The 18635-nt window shown below is 42.5% G+C and overlaps 1 protein-coding gene across 2 annotated transcripts in view; it reads left to right on the top strand.

The window, feature by feature from the left end:
* KLHL32 (kelch like family member 32) overlaps nucleotides 216-18635 on the top strand; it is a 216473-nt gene continuing 198053 nt past the window's right edge. For both annotated transcript variants that reach the window (XM_013966475.2, XM_005684660.3), the window contains exon 1: nucleotides 216-590. The gene's annotated coding sequence lies outside the window, so the exon portion shown is untranslated. The remainder of the gene's footprint in view (nucleotides 591-18635) is intronic.

Genomic DNA, 18635 nt, shown 5'->3' with positions numbered 1-18635 from the left:
AAGCGACCCAGCAGTGGGCAGCGCAGGTGCCAGAAAGCAAGAAAGGTGCCGCACGGGGGAGGTGGACTTCCGGGGAGAGCGGGCGCGCGCTGGCTCGCCTTAGGCAGGGGACGGAGGTGCGCGGCGTGCGCGCCTCCCGGGCGGCGATGCTGGAGGAGGGGCGCGCGTGCTCGCCGGGGGGCGGGGCGAGCGTGCGCGCTGACTCGCCCGAGGCGCGAGGGGGAGGAGCCGCTTCGCAGTCTGAGCCGCGCGGGTCTGCGGGGGTGCGTTCCCAGCCTGACGCTGTCGCCTAGCGCAGAGCTAGCCGGACGCGCCACCCGCAGGGCTTGCTGCTGTCTTTATTTACTAGGAAACACCGTTTCCCTGCGGGAGAGTTGGGGAGCGCGCAGACACACATACACACGCTCGCACACACGTTCACGGATACACATACGCACACACACGCTAGCGCGCTCGTTCTTCACAACTGCATCCCCAAACCGGCAGAGAGAAGCTACTGCGGTTTCTCTTCACCTCGGCTTCGGGCATCGTGGGGCGAAGTACGACCATTGTATATCAGCGAGAGCCAGGTGTCTGCGCTGCCGCCTCGGGTACGTAACTCCGCAGACAGCTCACCCTCTCTCCTCGTTACCTGTTCGGAGTTGGTCCTTCAAACCGGTGGCAGAGGGTGGGAGTCTGCTTGTGAGCCAGTGGGGGCGAGATCAGAGTTGAAATTTCAGAGGATTTGAGTCCATGCAGCTTCTAGCAGCGTCGTCTAGCGGGAGCAGTTACTACTCACGGTTACTTATTCTACCCACCCCTTAGAGTTGCTGTCCCTTTTTTCCCTTCCTCCTAGCCCAAGATGTACTTGGCTCCTTGGTTGCCAAGGAGACTTGCTTAAACATCAGTCTTGGGGCGTCTGTTGAAAGAACTGCTTTCTTAAATAATGCTGTTATTTACTTTGATTTTTTTAAAAAAACAAAACGTAAACTGAGGACCATGTGGTAATTTGACACTCGTTAATCTGTATTCAAGCGAAGGGTTCATTCAACTTCAGGAAAAGCGGTAACTGCCCTGTATGAAGTGCTTTAAAAAGGATTCGTCAGAGGGATTTTTCAGCGGATTGTGTCTTAAATCATAAATTACTCCCATTTTGGTGATCTTATAAAGAAAGCTGATTCCAATTAAAATCCCTTGTTCTCCCATTATATGTTGCAGTTCACTCAAGCGTGATTGTGTGATTGTCTTAACATTAAAAAGCAGTAAATGAATTAATTGTTATTCCTCACACGAGGATGATTTTCTGTCGTAAAATGATCAGAACAGGAATGCATATGTGAATTCTTAATGTAGGGAGATAGCGTTCATAACATACATCTTTGCTAACATTTCTGTATTTATGGTATTACTCTTTAAGTGCAGTTTTCTGCTACTCTGCCCTTTTTCTGAGAAGATTCTGTTTTCTTTCAAGTCTCTTATTATTTTTCTTTTGGTGATTAGCAGTAGTCTTTTTTTGTTGGAGTATAGTTGCTTTGCAGTGTTGTGTTTCTGCTATACAGCAAAGTGCATCAGCTATGTGTATACATATATTTCCTCTTATTGGCTTCTGACATACATCTATATGTATAGATATAGATATAAAATGTGTGCCCTGGCTTAATACACCAGATTCTAAGGTTTTAGAGCTTATATTAACGGGTAGAGAGGAAAGAAGCCCAGAAAAGCTTTGAAGATACTTTTGGGTTTTTTCATGATGGACTGGATCCTTTCCTGGAGCACTGCGTGAAGCCCAGTGAAGAGGTTTGTCTCACAGGAACCCCTAAAAACTGGGCTGTGAGTTTTACCTTTAAGCCTCAGGAGCCTAATGTGAACTTATAACACAGCACTCAGAGAGATCAGCAGTCCAGTAGTTAAGCTCTGCACTAATTTCATGCCTTTATTACAAACAGAAATAACCACTGGCATTCAACAGTTCATTTTGTTTTCCTTTGATATTTGTTCATCTTTTCTCTCTCCAATTAAATGAGGCCAGGAAATGCATCAGATTCTTTTTATTTAGATTTTAAGCTGTGTCATACAGAGTGTAATAATAAGAGAAAGAAGAAAAGCAGTAATAACTGAGGTGGGTAGAGGGGATTTGTGCAACTGACAGGGACTGAGAAATGAATAATGATGACAAACATTTTACGGTTCCAGATTACGGAGTATTTTTGTGCATTTTCTATTTTAATCCCCACAACAACCTTGTAGGGTCACGGAATTATCTTCGATTTAAAGCTGAGGGACCTAGACTCAGAGCTTGCTGAAGGTCACAGAGCTAGTGAGTGGGAAAGCCCTTTTTGGATCCAGGCTCTTTGCCTTTAAGAAAATCCTGTGTCTGCTTGTCCAGTGTGTGCAGGTGTCTAACAGGTAAGGTAAGGCCAAGTAGGGGGCACATGGATGAGGGGGGTGTTGACTGTGACCTCTGGAACCTATGTGCCCCTCTAAATGGGGCAGCTCTTCCTGGCCTGTTGCTGGTTGCCACCCTGGCTCTAAAACGTTCTTGTTTTTTCAAGAAAAAAAGTAACTTCCAGATTTTTTTTTTTTTTGAAGTATCTTTAATTTAAAAGGGCTTCCCTGGTGGCTTAGACAGTAAAGAATCTGCCTGCAATGCAGGAGACCTGGGTTGGATTCCTAAGGAAATGGCAACTCACTCCAGTGTTCTTGCCTGGAGAACTTCAGGGACAGAGGAGCCTGGTTGCAAAAAGTCGGACTCGACTGAGTGACTAACACTTAATTTAAAAAACTGTAAGGACCTCTTTAAAAATATATCTGGGCCACAAGTGGTCTGGAGCCTACTGGTTTGCTGTCCATAACTACTGAAGTCTCATTCAATTTAAAACTGTTTTTCTGTAATACAATAGTAATGTGAACAAATGCATCCATTATTATGAGAGTGATTAAGAGTTTCCTGATTTTGGTACTAAAATCTCTAGCAAAATTGCTCAGCATCCAATAACCAGGTCCAAGTTTGTTTCTGAGGGTTCCTTGGTCTCTTTCTTATACCTCAGAGAAAATGAAAGAGCATGAAGTGCTCTGGAAGAAGAATTTTTGAATCTGGTGAAACAAAATCATTTATAGTTTAAAATATTTCATGCTCCTAATTTAATTTATTCTGCATACAGAACAAGTCGGTCGGTTACCTGTTGTAGGAAGAGGTAGAATGAAAAATTGAACAGAAAAAAAGAGCATTCTGAACCTTTCAGTGAAAAGTTCCTTTTAAGGATTTAGGTTATTAGTTAGCTAAAACCTACCGCAAAATATTGCAAGATTCCAAAGGAACAAATGTAAATGTAAACTCAAAGAGACATTTGATTTTAGGACCCTGGCAGAGAAAATGCTGTTTACTCCTTAACTAATCTTATAATGAAGCAAATATTTTTGAGAGGCTGCCACTTTCTCATATGTCTACTAAAATTACAGAGATGTCCGTAGACTTCGAGGCAGACCTGGTGGTCAGAAAGGAGTGGTATTTTATTTCCATCATTTCTTTTGTTTATCCAAATAAGGTCTCATTAAAAAAGAAAAAGCCAGCATTTGGACAGTAGCTTCTGATAGTTCTGTCATTCTAAAATTACTCTCTTGAAGGAGGCTTTAGTGATAAATAAGTGAATTTCAGTTTCAATTCTTGAAAGTATGTTGCACATTGAATAAAGAGTCAGGCAGATGTTAGTCAGTACTAATAAAACAAAGTCCTGGCTGGGAGATAACACCTCTGCCCTTAAAGATTCAAAGCAAATAAGCATATTGTTCCTGGAAGCTTTTACTTTTCCAGCCCCTTCTACACGCAAACCGCTTTTCATGTTGTCCTCGTAACATCCCTATAAAATGAGCGTGTTATTTCTGTTTGACCATTGAACAAGATTATATGAAGTTAAATTGGACCAATGAAAGAAAACTCTAAACCTCAACAACACTCCTCACTTGACACCCACACTCCTCTGCCAGTTTCCTAATGGGTGTTATAGATATGCACATAATTGTGGTTCTGAGGCAGTTGTGTGTTAAATGCTATGACAGAGATACAGAATTCCACAGAAACACAGATATGAGAAAAATCTTAAAACTTCTGATTCTGGAGGTCAGGTAAATCCTGTGTAGAAGGAGAATTAGTGCCGGACCTTGATGGCTTTGTGAGTCTGATTATAGTAAATGAAGATCCCTTTAGCTGGTGAAAGATGGAAGGTTCTGCCAGACAGTCATTTGGAATTGTGCATTGAGAGGGTAATGTACATGATCTCTGATATTGATAAGCTCATCATTGTAGCTGAAGGGATGATGCAAGATGTAGGCAGAGATATTGTCTCCAACTGCAATGCAGCAAGAAGAACTGGGGATATAGAGAGGGTGCGGGAGAAGTTGGGTTGGTGTACGAGACCAAGAGGGTAGTTGTAGACATAGAATCCAGAGAGTGTAGTACTGATTGTTCGAAAAGAGTGAACCTAAGGGAAAGGATGAACCAAGTATTATGATCTCTATACAGAGTCTGGTGCCTGGCAAATACTGGTTAACTACAATGGTGTGTCTGAATTCTTAACATCCAACATCTGGCACATAATTTCCTCTCATATTATCACTTTTCTATGGAAAGGAACATTTGTAAATATTTTGTTGTTCAGTCACTCAGTCATGTCCAGCTCTTTGTAACCTCATGGACTGCAGCATGCCAGGCTTCCCTGTCCTTCACCATCTCCCAGAGCTTGCTCAAACTCATGTCCATTGAGTTGGTGATGCCATCCAACCATCTCATCCTCTGTCATCCCCTTCCCCTCCTGCCTTCAATCTTTCCCAGCATCAGGGTCTTTTCTAATGAGTCAGCTCTTTGCATTGGATGGCCAAAGTATTGGAGCTTCATCTTCAGCATCAGTCCTTCCAATGAATATTCAGGGCTGATTTCCTTTAGGATTTACTGGTTTGATCTTCTTGCAGTCCATGGGACTCTTCAAGAGTCTTCTCCAACACCACAGTTCAAAAGCATCAGTTCTTCGATCCTCAGCCTTCTTTATGGTCCAATTCTCACATCCATACATGACTACTGGAAAAAACATAGCTTTGACTAGATGGACCTTTGTCGGCAAAGTTATAGATATTTTATATGAATGCGATTAGAATGGACAAATATTTGAATTTTTAAAAATGGGAAACAGATTGTGAAAATTAGATGAGAAAAGAACATTTATTAGTGTAAATATCAGTATAAACATCATAGGCTTGGAGGTTAGAGAGACTCTTGCAAATAGAGATTTTAATGTTAGGTACATCTTTTATGAAGTCTCATCTCATATCTGTGGGATAAGTGAGGAGAAAAGTGAGGAGAAATGTATGGTGTGTTAGCTGTTTGGAAATCTATACTCACACTCAGAGAGAAGCCTTTAGTGACAGATAAATGTACTCTGTTCTTGATCCTCATTGGCTCAATTTTTTGTTACTTGAGTGGAAGTATGAAAAAAATGTGACAAGGGACAGTTAGATTCTAATTCAAGTACTAGATCTGGAATGACTGGGTGGGAGAACTCCTGTTAGAATGATGGGCACAAAGTCACAGGATGAAATCAAACAGGAAACATGACATAGCCTGCTAGAGTCTAGCGCTGAGGACATTTGGCTTGTCAAGAGTTCACTTTGAAGTTGGAGGGATTTTAATTCCAGTCAAGTACAATATAAGCCAATGTGATGATTTGCTCTTCACAGATATATTTGGCAAGTAATGGAAAATATTATGAACAGGTGATGTTAGAAGCCCTTCTTTCAGGCTTCAGTAGAGTGCTGACTCAGTAGTTGTGGCACACACCGGCTTAGCTGCACTGTGGCCTGTGGTATCTTCTGGGACCAAGGACCAAACCCACATCCCCTGCCTTGGCACCAGGAAAATCCCCTTCCCTCTTATTAAATGGAGCTTTTGGTGATGGTGGAGACAGACCTGATTTTGTCTCTGTGTCAGGCAGTGCATTTACATCCCCTTCCCTCCTTCTATACCTAATTTGTGTTGTCTGAGAATTTCTTCCAGTTTGGAGAGTAGAACTTGAGAATTTATCCCAGAACACCCTCTTATTGGGAATTAATAGTTGAAATTAATTTTGTTCATGTATTTCCTGGTTCTGTGCTTCTGATGGGGTCCTTCATGCTCATACCCTACTTGCCAAGATCTTTACCTAGGAGGTAGAAGAAGCACTCAGCTTTCTTTGTCTTTCTTTTGTCTCATACGCACATTGTGATTCATTAATGCATTTGCTTAACTTGATTTAGACATATGGTGCTATAAATCTCAGTAAGATTTTAAAAAGAACTATGTATAAAAAAATAACAGTTTTGCAAACCTGACTTGGAGTCAGATTAGTTCTGCATATGGTGAAAGCACGGAAAGCTGTGAATTTGCCTAACGACGTTTTGCAGGGTTGGAATTACTGACTGATAAGATGATTTTTAAATGAAGAAGGAAAATCTTTGGCAGTTTTCATCGACTCTTGACTTACTCCTACATGTTTATTTGAGGTATAATATATTCTGCTTTCTATGCCAGATGAGCTAGTTCCAGTTACTTAGAAGCAGGACTTTCCTATAATCCCTCTACTCCCCAGCACAGCCTGTCTGGTTTACAGGATCTTGTTCGAGTAAGTAGTCCCATCCCGGATGATTGCTTCAGTGGGAACACAGTCACTGCTAATGGGACAGATGCCAAGAGCAGTGGAGGAGGCATTTTGCAATTGTTTTTATGATGTGAATTCTGGTGCCTCATTTTAAACCATTATTTAGAAATCTTATTATTTATAAATTTTAGTTCTTCCAGTTCTTGTGCATTGTCTGTACAAAGTAGCATGACACAGCCTTGGAGCCTGGATTCAAATGCTTAGCCTGACACTTCTTAGCTCTGTGATCTTGGTACTGGCTCTGGGATCGAGCTACATGTCTATCTCCCCTCAATCTCATTTTCCTCATCTGTAAAATGGGAACTCTATTACGCTGATGACAGGACTATTCTGAGACTAAATAAGGTATGTGTAGTAACCATCTAGCACAATGCCTGGTGCATAATAAAATCTCAGTACTCACTAATTCCTTCCCTTTGCCTCCCCTTCGCTGCCTACCTTTTCCTTCCCCAACATGAGGGTAGAATTCACTTAAATTTTATATTCTGTTAGTATATAAAAGGCTTCCCTGATAGCTCAGTTGGTAAAGAATCTGTCTGCAATGCAGGAGACCTTGGTTGATTCCTGAGTCAGAAAGATCCGCTGGAAAAGGAATAGGCTACCCACTCCAGTATTCTTGGGCTTCCCTTGTGGCTCTGCTGGTGAAGAATCTGCCTGCAATGCAGGAGACCTGGGTTCGATCCCTGGGTTGGGGAGATCCCCTGGAGGAGGGGAAGGCTACCCGCTCCAATATTCTGGCCTGGAGAATTCCATGGACTGTATAGTCCTTGGGGTTGCAAAGAGTTAGACACTACTGAGCGACTTTCACAGTATATAAAATGTCTTGATCTAGTCCATCAACCTTAAGAGAGGAGCAGCCTCTTTTTGTGTACTGGAGTTTGAGTGAGCAGTGGATTGCTTAGGTGGGCTCCCCTAGGGAGAGGAATGTGTATGTTGGGGTTATGTCTGTCAGAGGCTTTGGCAAGCCTCCCCTCTCTTTTCCACTGTTCCTGGAGCCACAGGGAAAAAGAAGGAGGGTCAGTTTTCTCCACAGAGGCAACTCACTGGGGCTTTATTTTAGGATCTTTTCAGGAGACCCCCTCTGTGGAAGCACAAAGCTGCGTCTTGTGTCCCCTGTGGATTAGTAAAAGCAGCACCTAGTATCTGGTGGGTACAGACCTCTTAACATTTCTGTGAGGTCAAGTTCTTGCTGCCAACATCTTTCTATTCAACCAGGGGTTTCCCTTCATGCTGAATTATGTAAATTTTATGAAAAGGTCAAGAACTCCCCAGGCTCAAAGAAAAAGACTTCTCAAATTCACTTTCAAGTCAGATAGGATTAAATTCTTCCTGAAGAGAATACTTTCTAAAAGTTAAATCTTTTTCTTTTTTCTTTTTCCTCTGTACCATTTTTTGTCCCCTCTCCCTGGCCCCTGCCAAGCAAGTCCTCATCTTCACAAATGGCGGAGTGATCTTCTTTTTTTGGATATCATTAGATTCTCTGACAGTCTAGAAACACAGATGAGGTTAGTGTGTCCTGAATTTTTTCGAGGTTATCCCCCAGCTCACAGGCCTGAGGTAACTCAGGAAGCAATGGGGACTACTGGCAGCCTACCATACTGGTGACTTTTGTAGTATTAATAACAAAAAATACTTCTAGCACGGTAGCATGAGCAGTAATTTTGGGAAACTATATACCCCATGGATTCAGTGGACATGAATTGGAGCAAACTTTGGGAGATAGTCAATGGCAGGAAAGCCTGGTGTGCTGCAGTCCATGGGGTCGCAAAGAGTCAATTATGACTTAGCGACTGAACAAAAAAATACCAAGCTAAATTCTGTTTTTATCATACAGTGAATTATAGAGCATTTCATTTACAGGAAAGACTATTTCTTGTACTACATGTGTCATTTGAGAAACATGCACATTTAAGAAACTCATATATATGTGCATGTATATATGTATGTATTTATTTCAGTGTTTCTTTAAATGTGTTGCAATTTAATAATTCAAATATATATTTAGTAGTTAGTAAGTAACATCAATTTAGATACCTAAAATAAGGGCTTAGGGAATTTGTTCATGCTGAATTTGTGATCATTTGTCAGACAGAATATCCTTTACCTACTTCTTTACTCTCTAAGAAGCCAGAAGAGAATATAGTAAAGTTTTTAAAAAGATTCAGTATGTAGTAGATATTAATTACAGTGAGGTGTGAATTCTAGGATGAAAAATATGGTAGCCAAGATGATATCAGTACCAGATCTTGTGTTTGCATCCAATTCAGATACTAACAAAGTTCTAAAATCATACTGCTAAGGAAAAAGAGCCTTTAAATATGAGCATATTCTCAACCACTTCCCAAGTGACAGCTGTGGTTATTATTTTAGAGATTCATGTTCATAATTGAGGTAGATATCCAAATGGAAGAGATTTATTTTGATAGATTCTCTCATTGACTTGCATCCTCATCTGTTCTGTCTGACATTCCCTAAAGAGACTTAAAAAAAAAAATGCTGTTTTTGTGATAGGCAGTAGTGTAGATGTAATCCAGTAACCCCTCAACAGCAAAGATTCACTAGTCTTTCTCAGACTGATGTCTTTGAGCTGATATGGCTGATTGTTGTTTTTTTTTTTTAAGAATACAGAGCCTAAAGAATTATGGAATGAAAGTTTTGGTTTTTCCTTCTATGGAAACATTAATTAACTACAGTGTGATTTAATTTGAGCACAGCTTATCATCTTTAGCTTTAGGTCAAAGCTGTTTATCATTTCCTGAAGGTATTTCATATCATCTAGAGATAGGGCTTCCCAGTTGATATCATTTGAGAAACTCATGCACAGTCCTTAGGCCTTTCTACATAGCATTTAACTTGACTTTTTACTGAAACTCTGTAATTTGTGAATGTGTCATCCATAGGGTTTTGTGGTTAAAATTTTCTTGTCATATTTCACAGAGTTGTCAACTTCTGATTTCTGTTTCATGTTGTTCTATCAATATTGCTCTCCAGAAGTCTGTAAATTATAGTCATTGCATATTATTAATTGCTTTAAAATGGAATATTGATATATTTAATGCATGTAACTGCCAAGGGGTTTGTAGATGTGGGTGGAACTCTTTGACCAGCACCTTCTCTCTGTGGCTGAGTTTCTGGTAAGCATGGAATTGGGACAAGAGGAGTCAGTACATGGTTCAGCTATGTAGTAGCATCAGCCATGTGTATTGCCTTTGTAAATGAGGACATACTTTGCCCTTGGACCTAATGAAGCATGAAATTCCCAGATCCCCTCAATATGTGCCTTGCTTACTGTGTTCTTCTTTTCAGGCACTGTATTCTTCGAGTTCTTCTATTTCCTCTATGTTGACCCCGTTTTGGAAAATATCAATATTCTGTGATTGCTTCAGAATTTTGTTGCTGTCATTTTTTGCTCATGTGCAGACTTGCAGTGCCTCAATCTGCAGCTATTGGTATACTGTTCCTTTTGTGTATTTATGTGTTGATTGATGAAGAGACAGAGGCAAGGGTAAAAGTGAAAGTGAAAGTCGCTCAGTGGTGTCTAACTCTTTGCGACCCCATGAGCTATTCAGTCCATGGAATTCTCTGGGTTGCCTTTTCCTTCTCCAGGGGATCTTCCCAACCCAGGGGTCGAACCCAGGCCTCTCTCATTGCAGGTGGATTCTTTACTAGCTGAGCTACGAAAGAGGACCTCTTGTATCTCAGCATTAAATGAGCCCATTAAGTGGGTTGGACAGTAACCAATGAGGACCAAGATATTTAAGAAGCCCAGATATCACTGGCTCAAGAACTTTTTTAGTTCTCTTCTCTTCTTATCTGGAACCTCATGGTTGGCCTCAGGGCTAGGAGTGGATTGAGAGTTTCAGGAGAGGGTTTTTCTAGATGGTGGCAAAGCACCCATCAGTATCTTAGCCAGGAAAGAGAGTCTCACAAGAATCAGCCATATTTCCTTCCCAGGCTTTCTGAGAGCAGTGCCAGTATTGATAAGGTCTCTTCTTAAGGCTGCTTTTACCTGTGGTTGCTTGGGTCCCAGGGCAGAACTGAAAATCCTCCACTGATCATATTTCTGTACATGAGGTGAGGCACAGTGAGGTGGATTAGGAGGGCAGAGGCCCTTGGAGTCAGAGTGTTCTTGTTTCCGGCTCTGCCAGGGGAGCTCTGTGCCCGAGTCTCCTCCTTTATAAACTGGGATAATAGAATCATGAGAACAAAATTGGATATGTTTTTTTAAAAGCACTGTTTATTAAAAAAAAAAAAAGCTGTATTATTGGCTTGTTTGGCTGTTCTGGAACCTTGCTTTAGAAAATCATACTTGATCACTGTTCTGCAAGTAAGTCCAGCCCTAATGTTGCAACCAGGCTGATCCTCAGAAGGACCTGAAGTTGTTTTAAAAACACAGATTCCTGGACTGTCTATATTTTTTTGTGTATTGGAAGCTATATTGGTTGCTGAGCCCCAGTGTATTAGGACACCTTTCCTGAGTGATTCTAATGGTGGGCCTAATCCCGGAGCTACAGGTCAAGAGTTCAGGGACCTGGTCACACTCTGCTCCTATTCCTGCCTCCAAGGACCCACCGGGCCCCCTGGATCTGGGCCTCAGTTTTCTTTTCATTCACACTTTACAAAAAATAACACAGCAAATAAGTCCTGAGTCACAGTGCTCTCTGGATACTCAACTGGCATTTAAACATTGCAGGCAATGCTTCCTAAACAAGTGCCCTGGATGAGAGTTGTAATGTGTGATTAACATCTGCACTGCTGAAATAGAATTTAGGATTTTCCACTCCGATTTGTGTACAACTAAATCAGGTGAATTACTGCAGAGAGTGTCTTTGTAAATATCCTCGTTGTAGTATTACCCAACATTGAAGTAGTTTGATTGATTTAAAAATGGACATTTCTCTGTGTGTGCTTAGTCGCTTAGTCCTGTCCTGCCCTTTGTGACTGCGTGGACTGTAGCCCGCCAGGCTCCTCTGTCCATGGGCAAAAACACTGGAGTGGGTTGCCATTCCCTTCTCCAGGGGATCTTCCCAATCCAGGGATCAAACCCGGGTCTCCTGCATTGCACACAGATTTTTGAGACCTGGTTTTCTTGTCTGGAGAATCCCATGGGCAGAGGAGCCCGGGGGGCTTCAGTCCTTGGGGTCACGAAGAGTTGGACACGACTAAGTGACTAACACTCTTCTCTTTTGAGGGATCACACTGGACATTTCTGCACAAGATGAAATGAGATGCTTTTTATTTTATACATTTTTAGATTTAGAGCATTGATGGTGATTACATGACATTATATAAGCCAAATGGGGAATACAGTTTCCGCAGGGGATGAAATCCTATGAGTCATTGATTAACAGTAGTGAACTGTGGCAGAATAGTGTAGATCTTTACATCAGGATTTTGGGAGCAGAGAAACCATAATTTTGAATTGATGTTTGCTCTTCGTTTTAGGGACAGTTTAGAAGGTGTTTTGCAGGGTTGTTTTTTTTTTTTAATATAGGTTTTTAAATTTAATATTCTGTTCTTAGAAACTGGCTGAAACAGTGTGACTGTGTGTGTGCATTTTTTATGTCTGAGGGGAATTGCATGACTGTCTTAATTATCATCATCTTAAAGCCTCAAAATACTTGAATATCAGGCATTTTGAGGAGACATGCAACTGTTAAGACCAGCATATATATAAGGAGAAAAGAAAGCCTTGTCATGAGACGTTTATGAAATTATACATGATTTTGATCAGAGAAAAGAAATAAGAGTTATGAATGGTGAGGATGTTGCCTATTTATAAATATAAGAGAAGTCATTTTAAGGCATATGAGTATATGAAAAAAGGGCAGATATCATATTTATTTGTCTATGATCATTCTAATCATTATTATGACTGTTGTGATGGGTTTCTCTGTTATTGAGTTAGGTACAAACCAGCTTAATCCCTTTTGCAAGATTATTTTTGAGTTGAAGAAATAGTCTTTTGACCTAAAGAATGACCATTTTAGAACTGGAATTGTTTTGTTGAGTTACCTTTTCCTCCCTGGAAAATGAGATGAAATGGTATGTGTAAAGCTTTACCAAATTGGATTTAGGGTATACGCTTTCTTCTGCCTTTAGTGTCGAGGACAGGAGAGACAGAGATAAGGGTGAAGTTAACTGTACAATTGTATTTACCATCAGTTGATTTTTAAGGCTGCAGCTTCATTAGGTGGTTAGCACTTGGCTGTTCTGCCAAAAGCATCTTTTTGGCCATCTGTGCCAAATTAGAGGAAGTAATGGCCTTGGGCACAGCTGCTGAGTCTACTGTGTATTTCTAACTCATTTATTAATGGTAATGATCACACGGAGAAGTCCGGTGGCCAAGTGTGTAGAATAAATCGAGGGACCCAAATACACACATAGAAATTTAGAGATGCAAGAAAGAAAAATTTGTGTTGTACATCATGAAATGAAAGTAGGTGTTATTTAAATCTGCATCGAGGACTTTAATGTTTTTTACCTTCATCTCCTTTCTTTCTTCTGGTGGTTTGGTGGTTTAGTTGCTAAGTTGTGTCCGACTTTTGTGACCCCATAGACTGTAGGCTGTCAGGCTCCTCTGTCTATGGGATTCTCCAGGCAAGAATACTGGAGTGGGTTGCCATTCCCTTCTCCAGGGGATCTTCCCGACCCATAGATCAAACCCTGGTCTCCTGCATTACAGGAAGAGTCTTTATCATCTGGGCCACTAGGGAAGCTTTCTTCTAAGGAGAAATAACTACAGGAGAGACTGACCTTGATTTTCAGCACTTCTTTGTGATGCTTCATGGATTTTGCTCTAAAGTTGATATTTTTATAGGAGGTGAAGCTCATTAATATATCTCAAAATTCATTGATTGGGCCTTTTCTCAGCTCAACAGCTCTATTGAGAAGAATCACGAGGGATGAGTGACTCTCATTGGTGTCACTGCTCTTTTTTGTTGGTTCTCTTGGACCAACAGCAGGACCTTTCCAGGCAGGGTAAGTCTGATGTCATTAGAAGTATAATTAAGGAGTTATAAGAAAATAAACTGTTCAGCAGTCCTAAGGATAAAAAGAAGGCCAAGAATCAGGATTTTAAATAGACGTTTCTAAATTTTGCATGGCCAATTCATTCTCTAGAGTACCCCAACTGATGAATATGTTGGAAGGAAACCCTGTAATGAAATTGACCTTTAAGAGAAAGTTACCAAAATTATGTATTGTGACTTTAGCATATATAATATATTTTAGTAGCAAACTTCCCAGTACATGCTTTTTTAGTTTTTTTCCTCCAAACCTGCCTCCTCCAGAGCTTCCCCATCTTCAGTTACTCAGGCGCAGAGCCTTGTGGAGTCAACCTTACTTCTTTCTCAAACAGCTCACATCTAGGCAGTCAGGAGATTCTGTTGGATTTACCTTCACAATGCACCCAAAATCTGACCGTTTCTTACCATATTCCTGCTCCCACCATTGCCCCAGTCAGCACCAGCTGATGCTTCAACTACTGTAACAGATTCTCAGCTGGTCTCCTTTGCCTCTTGTAGTAGTGTTAGTTGCTCGATGTTCCAGTACGTGTTAGTCGACATGCGTTTGACTCTCTGCGACCCCATGGGCTGTAGGCCGCCAGGCTCCTCCTCCAGACATCTTTCCCACCCAGGGATCAAACCCCCATATCTGTGTCTGCTGCATTGGCAGGCTAGTTCTTTATCACTAGTGACACCTGGGAAACCCTTGCCTCTTGTAGGCCGTTTCCAATACCACAGCCAGGGTGATCCTTCTAAAACCAGAGTTAGATCACCTTCCTCTTTTACTCAAACCTCCAATAGATTCCATCCCAGGAAGCAACACAGTCCACACCGTCTTTTCCCTCCTATCCCCCGTCTTCATCTTCTGCTGTTTCCTGCCCACTCCTGCCCTGGTCTCGCTGGCCTCCTTTTCTGCTTTAGAACCTGCGCACATTGTCCCTGGTTTCCTGTGCTGGACTGCTCCTCTTCTTGCTTGTCCCCAGACTCCCTCCCTTACCTCCTCCAGGTCTTGGCTCAAATGTCACCTTGTCACTGAGGCCCACTGCGATCACCTACTGAAAATGTAAACTATCCCCACCCCCCGCTTCATTCTCAGTTCTCCTTACCCTGTATTACTGTCCCCTTTCCACAGCTCTCATCACTTTAAAGAACAGATTTATGGAGGGTTAATTTAGAGATTGTAAGTGGACAGTTCAACAGTTTTTAGTCAGTGTACATAGAATTGTGCAGCTGTCACCTCAGCCCTCTTCTAGAACATTTCTGTCAGTGCCCAAAGCTGCCTTGTGCCTCTTCACAGTTATTTCCACTCCCGCTCCACCCTAGGTAACCTCTAATCTCTGTATCAGTAAATGTAGCTTTCTGGACATTTGAATCTCCGACTTCTCTGACTTGGTATCACCAGTGCTCAGGAAGTGTGGGTTAGAGGAGCTGGATGTTTATGTAAAATTCAATTATTATGCTATTCCAGTGTGTCTGATCCTGTATGTGGCTAACTAGGCTGTCATTTCGGTATGCAGTCCCCAGACCTCTCAGTTTCTCCTTCCCGCCAGCTCCTGTGCCCTTCTCTCCGCTCTGTTCTTCCGGCCACTTTGCTGATTCAGGTCCTCAGCACTATAGCTTCTGTACTGGTCTCTGCGCTGCTTTCTTTTTTCTTCCATCCCTTCCTGTGGACTCTGTCAGATCGATATCTTTGGAAACTTGGCTTTCTTTATCTCATTCTTCTTTCTAAAAACCTCCTGCGACTCTCTAAGACGTGTGGCTAAATTAGTCTCAAAAAGCATTTCCCCACCTGCCTTCTAATTCTTCCCAGTGTGAACCATCTCCCTTTCTCAGACTTTTTAAGTAAACAGGCTTTCAGGAGGTACTGATTTCTCTTCAACCTCTAATTGTCTGATTCCTAAGCCTCTTTGTCGAGTAACATGTGATTTAAGAAAAAAACAACAACAAAAATCTTTAAAGCTTCTGGGGATTGGCTATTTAAAGGAACCCAGTAATTTATCTCTATTATAGTTCCTTACATTGAGTATTCTCAGAACGGCTCTTCCAAACTTGCTTTATATGCACTTAAAAAAAAAATTAATCGGGTTTCTCTAGCCACCAATGTGGTGAAGAGAAGTTACAGGATTAATTCCATAGTGGAAACAAAACAACATGTGTCTGGCTGAGGCCCTCCAGCATCAGGAGCAGTCCTTGGCTCTGTTTCTCTGTTCTGTGTTCACTGTTGTTCCCTGCTGGAGGGTATTGGGCGGGACTGGGGTCCACAGTGGAGACTTTTTCTCCTGGGATCCAGCCTTCTCATGTACACCCCACCTTCTCCGAGCTGTTACTGATTTTAGTTGTTCTGGCCCTTTGTGATGAATGGTGATGTTAAAACCGTCTTTGGACTACAGTGTCCACCAGCCACTTCCCTCCTCCACAGCCAGAGGGGCTCTGGCTTGTAGCTGCCTTTCGTATTTTGTGTATCAGCAGCGGTGAGGTGGTGCATCCATGGGATGGCTTTAGAGGCAGACAGCTCGTATGTGGAAACCTGGTTCATTCTTTTACCAGTTGTTTGCTCTTAGGAAAGTTATTTATCTCTTTGAACCTGAGTATCCTCATTTCTGCTCTGGAGACAGTTATCCCTACTTTGCGGTATAATTATATGGATCAGATGCAATCATGTATATATGTTATCCTTGTTCAGCAAGGAGGTAAGCACTCAGTAAATTTTTCTTCGCTCAGTAAATCTATTTCTATGATTATTCTTAAGCAGAGGCAGGAGGGCCTGGGAGCTAAGGTTGCTCCCCTGTTATTGGAGAGAGCAGTCTTCCTTCCTGTTATCACCTCTCCCTGGGTGTGGGGGTAATGAGAATGTCAGCAATTGTGTTTTGACTATCACCTCTGTTTTTCAGTATTCGGGGTCTAAAGCTGTGATTCATGGGCCTCACCTGATTGTGCTCATATGACCCTATTACTCTCATTTCAGCATGAAAAGTATAAAAGATCCTGTGTTGTCACTTATTAAATATGCTGCCACTGGTGTTTTTGCTTATGAAAGCATCGCCGGTTTTCTCATTAGTATTATTCTGTTCCGTCAAGAATGCTCATTCGGCACATGGTTATGGGGCATCTGTTCGATGTCAGGCTCCGTGCCAAGTTCTGCTGATTCAGTGGTGAGGAAAACAGATCATAGCTTCATCGTCTTGGAGCCAACACTCTAGTGGAATTGAGGGGCATTCCACAGACGATTTCACAAATAAGGGTAAAAATCACAATAGAAATAAATGCTGAGGCTCGTGGTGTTGGGAAAAGTGTAAAAAGGCTTTTGACCTGCTCTGAAGTGGTGGTGAGGAGGCCTTCCCTGAGAAGGTGGGGTTGGGGGTCTGAAGGATGTGACGAGATAATGAAGTGAAAGCCAGAGGGTGGAGAATGCTTCAGAGAAAAATTCATGTGCAGAGGCCCAGTGCAGTGTCAAGGGGGGAAGCAGTGACAGCGGAGTGCAGGGGGATGCTGAGAGCCAGGGAGAGGGAGCAGGGAGATGATGCTCGAGGGTGGGGCGTGCAGGACCCACCACACCTGGGTCTTTAGTCTAAAAACGGTAGAAGCCACTGAGGAGGGGTTTTAGTCAAGGAGTGACAGCACCTGGAAAGCTAACAGTGGCTTCTGACTGGAGGAGAGCGCACATCACTACAGGAAGGCGTCACTGTCTGTTGCTCTGGTTCAGGTCAGAGAGGATTGTAGTAGCTTGGTGAAAGGAGGTGGTGAGGAAGAGAGAAGACCATTTAAGGGCTGTGGAAAGGTAGAATTTTCAGGTCTTGGTGCTGGATTGGATATTGAGAATGAGGACCCTACTGAGTCCTAGGTCTCTGGAGGTGGTGCTATTCCATGAGAGCTGTGTGGGGTGGAGGCACCATTTGCATGGTGGTGAAACTAATCCATACAGCTGGATGGTGGTGCAGTTGGGTGTATGTTGGTAAAATTCATCAAGAAAGGGATTCTAGAAGAGGTGGGGGTGGGTGGGATGGGTGAAGGAAATTACGTGTGCTTTTGGCAGTATTAAGTTTGAGCTGTCTTAAGGTATTCAACCGAAGATGTCAAATAGGAGATTATTGTATGTTTGATTATCATAGAAACTCTGATATAGTTTTTAATCGGGGTTGGAATTGCTTAGAGATAAGTCAGAGAAGGTGATGGCACCCCACTCCAGCACTCTTGCCTGGAAAATCCCATGGACGGAGGAGCCTGGTAGGCTGCAGTCCATGGGGCCTTGAAGAGTCGGACACAACTGAGCGACTTCACTTTCCCTTTTCACTTTCATGCACTGGAGAAGGAAATGGCAACCCACTCCAGTGTTCTTGCCTGGAGAATCCCAGGGATGGGGGAGCCTGGTAGGCTGCCATCTATGGGGTCGCAGAGTCGGACTCAACTGAAGTGACTTAGCAGCAGCAGCAGAGATAAAGTAGACTGTTGAACTCTGAACCTCACAGAACTGGAGCACGTAATGATTAGTTAGAGAGGGTGGAGCAAGAAAAATGTGTAACTAGAGAGGAAGAGGGAAAACCAGGAGAGGATGGAATCATAGAAGCCAAGGAAGTAGCAAGATTCAATAGGAGAAAGCATTTATCCGCTTTGAATGCTGCCAATATCCAGTAAGTCAAGGACTGAAAATGATATTTGGATTTAATGACAGTCCAGCTAAGGTGCTGAGGTGGACTTGGAGGCCAGAGGCACCTGGCATCCCAGGTCACTATGCCACCATGTAAATCCTGGGACCACGTCATAACTCTGAGCAGCCCCAAGAAGGCAGCACCTCCCAATGGGTAGAACAGAAAATGAGTTGTAGGAAACAGAGGGTTAAGCTCTTAATTTTCTCCCACACCAGAGTTTGCAGTAAGGCTCATACCTGCTCTTGAGAGTACTTATTCATCCAGCAGACTTTGTTAGGTACTGTCATGAAAGCTGGGTGCGAGGTGGTCTGTGTCCG

Source organism: Capra hircus, chromosome 9 (genome assembly GCF_001704415.2).
Source record: "Capra hircus breed San Clemente chromosome 9, ASM170441v1, whole genome shotgun sequence".
Lineage (NCBI taxonomy): Eukaryota > Metazoa > Chordata > Mammalia > Artiodactyla > Bovidae > Capra > Capra hircus.
Note: the sequence above shows the minus strand (reverse complement) of the source record. Positions and strands in the feature narration are given on the sequence as shown.